The following is a 7023-nucleotide window of genomic DNA, read 5'->3' on the forward strand; positions in this document are numbered from 1 at the left end:
AGTCAATTAGTCTATGTAGAATAGTCAATTCTATATATACTGTTCGTTTTCTGTTAAGGTATTTTTCTTTAATGTTGCTTAGAAATTGGTTCTGCTTACAAATTATTGACAGAAAATTGAACAAAGACAAGAAAAAGTTTTAGATTTTAGCTAAAGTAATTGTAGCTGTATATATAAAAATAATAAAAATTGCATTGGGTGAATGACTGAAGAATCACCTCAGTTTTCCAGTGTTTACCAAACTTTTCTTTAGAGGAACAGAGTCTTGAACAGTTGCTTACTAATGCTCTGTCAGTGGGATTATTCATGATCAGTGAAATTCCAATGTTCCATTGTCCAGATTTACTGACAGCTTTAGAGCTGATCAGAAACTCCTATCCAAGTTTTTTTTTTAACTGAATAGATTTTCAACAAAGTAAACTTTTCTTGAAAGAAAGCTTTTTTTTTTAGTACAGAAATTTCTTCATCAAAAAAAGAAAGCCCTTCGAGCAAATGTATGAGAGCAAAATAAAAACAACAAAACTTAAAATAGCAGAAGCAGAAATAAAACAACCTGGACTCTAGTTTACAAAAAACTGTGATGTTTTCACCCGTCTTAGCTTTCCTTCCAGTACACAGTTCTGAAAATCTTCCCATATATCTCACTCTAGGATTCTCCTTTCAGTTCCATATTAAAAATTGCTACATTCTGTGGGGGAATCACACAAAGTAACACAGGGGTTCTGTAGGGTTTTTTTGTGTCACAATTACTTCTGATCTGATTTGTTTTTTTTCAAATTACAAAACATCTTTTTTCCAATTGAAAAAAAAAAAACTCCACAGAATCTAACCATTTAAAAAAAGTAGGCAAAATCCCTGTTGTGTCCTCCAAAATACAACCTGAATAGCAAACTGTTTTGTTCCTTCCTTTCACAGCCATAGTTTGTAAAAGATTCTGTGGGTTTTTTTGCCAATTCTTGCCTTCAGTTACATCATTTCATTGTTAAATGTTAACAAATCATGGCTCAGGTCTCAAAAGAGTTAATCCTGAAAATTTGAGTTTTAAAATAAAGAGTTGCAGGCTATTTTTATTTGTCTTTTGGATTTTTAACTGTTAGTGTACATTTGGGTCATGATTTCAAGATTTTCTCAGAATCTTCTTTAAAAAATGAAAGCTAATATTTGCCTCTAATCACTTGTCTCCAAGGGCTTTGGCTTGAAGAATAAACAGCAAATACTGAAGGCCTTGATACAGAATAGCAGCAGCTGACAACATTACAGTCACACCTGTCCAAATCTATTATCTCTACATTTTGTGACCCATGATTCTGTTATTTTCAAATGCTGATCTAGTTCTTCCAAAGCTTGTTCTATCCTGCGAGTATAAATATAGAAAAAGATGTTAAATGAATAATGCTATCAAGAGGGCATAAGGTTTTGTCATCAGACCTCTGTAGCTCTTCCTACCTCCCAGTAACCTAGCATGTTCTTCATGATCCTGGCCCCCTATTTCTCTCAGATTGCCCCAGATGTTCCCAACTTCCACGTATCTCCAGTCTTCTCTGTTGTACTCCCAGCTGTCTTCCAAATCCCCATTGCTTCCCTACTTTGGTGTTTGGCTTCCAGCTTCCCTGATTGTTTCTAATATTACCTCTGGATATTTTCTGAAGATAGCATATTTCAGCTGCTGGTTCTATTTCAGATGCACTGCTTTTATCATACACAATTCTGCTCATGAAATCTCTTTGATAACTTAGCTCCACATTTCTTTGTGAGGACATATAACTCCTATTGTTTCATCTACTTTATTCTATAAAGAAGCTTAATGTCCTTCTTACATTTATTTTGAATGAAGATGCTAAGCCAAACAGCTTTCATAAATTTCTCCTTATCTTTATCATAATACTTCTTTCTCAGTATTACCCATGACCTAACAAATGGTATCTAATATGACACATGAGCAGTGGGGAGAAAAGAAATATTTTTCCAACTACAAGTTATATTAACTATTCACTGTCTGCTTTTTATGTCAGGACATTTTCACATCAGTGGCCTTAACTATTCTTAGCCCCATCCTTATCTCCCTAGTGATACTCTCTTTCTTCTCTTACAGATTTTCTCTTAAACTGTCTTTAATTGAACAACAGGAAATAATCTGTTGGTGCTGAGAAACCTTTTTCTCCTGGAAAACTTGTCACTGTTTTTCTAATCTCAGCTTTGAGATCCGAAATGCAGTAAGAAATCACTTCCTTGTTCTTGTAGTTATAACAGAATGAATGAATATGTGTCACATTAAAATAGAGTATTTAGCTTACAAGTTACCTTTCACAGCTCTTGTATCTGAAAATCTGTTATCTGTGATGCATGGTTTGTCCTGAGCACAAATTGTCTGCCACATTATAGTGGTGAAAATGATCTATTGAAGATTATTTTGTAGGTACTATAGATAGTGCTAAGGAGAAAGGGGCCACACTGTTTTCTTAAGATCCCTTTAAAGTCTTTTTTTTTCTATAATGCTACTACTGTTCTGGATATTATCACTGCTAGGAGTTTCTCATGAGTTGTGCAATAATATAATTCTTGATCATTTAGACTTTTCCATTTTAAGCCATTATATACTCATTACCTTGTGTTCAATGTGTCAGTGTGTTTCTCAGATTGTAAGTACTAGCTTTTGTGTCCATTATAGAAGGGTTCTGTTAATCTGATCAGGTAAGTTAAAGGATCTTTTTTCTCCATTCTCTGCTGCAACATCTCTTTTTAACTGTTATATTGCCCTTGGCCAACTGTTGAAGTGGTTTCTCATGACAAACCAGTAATGGATTTTTACACAGTAGAAAAAATTTTAAAAACTCAAAATCTGCCATGTATTAAATTATTCTTGTCCAGCCAGCTTTGTTACACATTTGCTTCCTTCTAAAGATGAGGGCACCGTTGAGGGCACTCAAGCTTTTGGTGCAGTTTATCCCTGTTAGGAAGCTCCAAGTTGAAGGAAGTCATTAACTTAGTAAAAAAGCAGTTTGATTCACCTTGTTTAGTCCTAACAGTTTAGACTGAGATCCTCCAATTTGAATTTCCAGGTGAATCATGAAACATTTTATTTTTTGCACAGAGATTTAATTCCTACCAGTAGATCATGTCTCAACTCTTTCTAAGAAAACATTCATATGCTGTTTTAATTCCTTTCTTCTTTTTTCAAGTGTTTACAGAACTTTCAGTTCCTGTTTTATCTCTTACTTTAATTCCTTTTCACCATTTTTTTCTCTATCTACCATGATTTTGCTCATTGGAGTTCAAAAGAAACATTAGTTCATAATCTTCTTCCTTGAAAACTGTCTCTCACTTTGAATAACAGGGCTTTTACCTTTGATTCCCTCAGTTAGTCAACAGCCAGTCTTCACCATCTTCTGTGTTATCACTTGTATGAGTAGGAAAATACAAGACAGCAGACGATCTTGGAACTAAATATTTCTTTGTAATGTCTATATATAAAACAGGATTGCATCAAAGTGTTACTTCACAGAATACAAGCTCTAGGAACTACACTACTCGAAAAAAGAAGTATATCAGCAAACTGAGGTGGAAAGAGCAGATCAATACACATCATGCTTTCAGGATCTCAAAGTCAAAAACCAAAGCTGTCTATAAAACTGTTTTCTACCTCTTTTAAAAAATTAGAGAAAAATAGCCTGGTTTAAAATAAAAGATTAAAGATTGCAATTTCTTTTGCAAGGCAAATGCCCGTGAATTCTGCTTCAGGCTAATTTGGAAGATTTTAATATGTCTTTTATGCATGTTGGTTCCATCTTTGGGAGCCTTAGGACTCCAGCTAGCCTGCCAGTCTGTCTGTTCTCCACTCTAATCTTCTGCTAAATCAATGCATCCCCGTGCAATGTCTTAATTCGTTAAATCACATTTTTCCAAAAGAATACCATTCTGCATGAACATTTTTGACTGACAGAAGGGAAGAAATGAGAAGCAAAAAAGAGAAGAGATCATGATCTCATGATGAGACTGCACTCTTTTTAACATACCATACTTTCACAACCACAGGCACTTGCTTTTGGCTGTGGTCAGAGGCAGAATAACAGATACCTGGGTCAGATTTGATCTGACCCAGTATAGCTTTTCTCATGTTGCATTATGTTCTTATGTTTTGATAGCATAGAAATCCTAAGGGTCAGATCAAAGTAAAGAAAAGTCTCCATGAAGGCATATAACCCCAAGTCTAGTACAGAAGTCTCAGTGATGCCTCTTGATTCTCATTCTTCTATCACTGTTGCATTCCTGCTACTTTAAAATGAAGAGCACATATTCAGATTACATATACCTTCCATCAGCACTGGATAGAACTCACTAAAGGTAACTTTTAGGAGCTCTCCTGCTGTTTCTCTGGCTGTGATTATGCAGTGAGACTCCAAAACATTTCCCGACTCCTACAGCTGAGTGAGTGCTCCATGTCAGGACAAGAGCTGCAAATGGACCATTAATTATTAGCTACCTCTTGATAGGGAGCTCAAGTACACCAAAAGGAAGACACCTGAAGTGCACTCCAAAAACAAACCAGGACTACAAAATAGTCTATTGCCCCAAATTTCCCCTTTCCCCTTCCTTACCTTTTCCCCTCCCCTTTCTTTATCAAGTTTCACTAACAATAGCATAACAAGCAACAAGAAAGACAAGTTAGATGAAATATCACAGGTAGGCATAACTCAAACTTGGTATGCCTAGTCCAATAAAAATCACTCTGCCTTAAAAACATTTCCTCATATTGCCTATCTTCATATGCAAATCAGAAAAAATGAAAACCATATCACCTATATTTGATTCTTCTTGATTATTGTGGGCTGATTTCAATGATAGTTTCATTAGTTATCGTCAGGATTGCAGGACTGGATGCATTGGGTTTTACAACATTCTCATTCTAAAGAGAAATTACAGTGGTTTGTATTTATTAACTTAATTATCATTAAAATAAATTCTTTCATTCTCATAATCAGATGCAGACTTATTATGAAGTGGAAGGAAGGAGAGTGAAAAGCATATATATCCATTCACAGCACTGTGGTACATTTGTTCCCAAGCCATGTAAAGTAGGAACTGCCATGGCTAGCTGTAGTTGGACTGTTAATCTCTTTAGTAAAAGGGTCATTGGCTTGTAAAGAAGAAATATATGTAGAGAACATTACTATTATAAGCAGACTTGCTTAGATTTTGAATGTTATACCACAATTGCTATGAGACACTTGCAGATTGTTCAAAAAATTAAAACCTGTTGACAATGGTGTTTTTGAAACTGACCTAAAAATATAGCCATTATTCCCACACAGCCTAGTAATTGTACCACTGAGTGCCGCTGCTTCTGCTTCACATTGTACAGGTTTTCTTCAAGATTAGAAGGGACGAGAATCTTTCAAGAAAATATACAAAAATTTTGTTTTGCAAAAGCTGAGCGTGTTGGTCATACATGTTCACTTCCGCAGGAATTAGATCCTGCAAAGACTTTTGATACTTTGAGATACTAAAAAACATCTGGAGCCTTTAACTGGGGAAAGAAATGGAGGAAAAACTATGTATAGAAAAGCTCTTCAAAAAATCCACATATTAGTATTCACTTACATTGCTAGGCTAAGCATAGAAATAAATATTTAAGAAGCACAATATGATTGTGCCCACTTCTTTTTGAAATTATTTTTTAAAAATACAAATTTCTCAGTAACTTTTGTTTGAACCTTATGATATCATAACAGCAGGTTGTTTTCTCATCTTCTGTATCCTGACTTCAAATTACTCATGAGGCTCTGCTCTAATACTATGAAGCATATCAATGAATAAAATCAGTCATAAATAAAATACATAATAATGAATTAGCTGAGGAACTTTATGATTTGCATGAAGTTTAAAACTGTATATGTGTATATACTGTGTTCAAGGCTCCTTTTCATAGCATCAGTCTCCAGGGTTCATAAAATCTTTGTATCAAAAGAGAACACTATCTTTTTAAATCTCTTTCATTGTAATTTTCCCTATGCAAGATCTATCATCTTCTTTCATGTTTCCTGCTCTTATTTATGGAACCATCTTTCAAAGGAACAGAAAAATAAAGTATACCTATGTGGCTGAAAAGAACAAAAAACCCTAAGCCGTTTCTTGCCAAGATAAAATTCACAGTAACAGAGATCTTCTGGGATCTGCAAGAAGTAAAAGAGCAAAGTATCTGAGCTCTGCCCCTTTACCTATCGTATTCTTACATGTTTCTTTCAAGTAGCTATGTTGAAGCATCCACAGATCATCATAAATTCTATTGTTATACCTATGGACAGAATGACACCACAACTTTTGCCAGTGGATACTCAATGCTAACACAAGGGCAATGTTTTTTTCTCAATAGAAGAGGGTGAAGACAATTTTTTTCTGCAGATGTTCTTCAGATTTTCTGTACCAGCAGCCCTAGCAATGTAGAGGCAACAACCTAACATTTGATTTTGTTTGAAAAACTAAAAGGACATTTGCTGCTTAAAATGCATAATTTTATAAATGTTTCTAAAAGTGATAAAACTGAGTTCCAGACTGAATAAACACATATAAAAAATATATTTTTAACACATATAAAAATATTTTTATTCCTTTCCAAATCATAACCTTCTTTCTGCTATTCACAGGGTATCTGATGAGAGCTCAGAGTAGATGAATTAGCTGTCTAGTGCTGTCCCTGAACTTCAGAGAAGGTTATTTTCTGCTTTGTCTATGCTAAAAGAGAAAAGAATCAGCTGTTATAGCAGTATGTATAGCCTGAATCCTCACCTCCTGCTTGCACAGTCCTCTGTTTCCTCTGCTGTTCTTGATACCAGTAAGGAAGAGGCTCCAATGTGAAAGGCGCTTGTGCATGAAGCAGTTTGTTCTAGCAACATCACTCTGTTCCCAGTCCTTTGCCACAGCAGCAATAGGAGCAGAAAGCCATGCTCTCCCCATCTCTACATCTTATTGCTGACTCTTCCTTCCCCAATGGGAGTGAGGTTCAGAATGATTTATGCAAGATACTGC

Source organism: Rhea pennata, chromosome 1, assembly GCF_028389875.1.
Source record: "Rhea pennata isolate bPtePen1 chromosome 1, bPtePen1.pri, whole genome shotgun sequence".
NCBI lineage: Eukaryota > Metazoa > Chordata > Aves > Rheiformes > Rheidae > Rhea > Rhea pennata.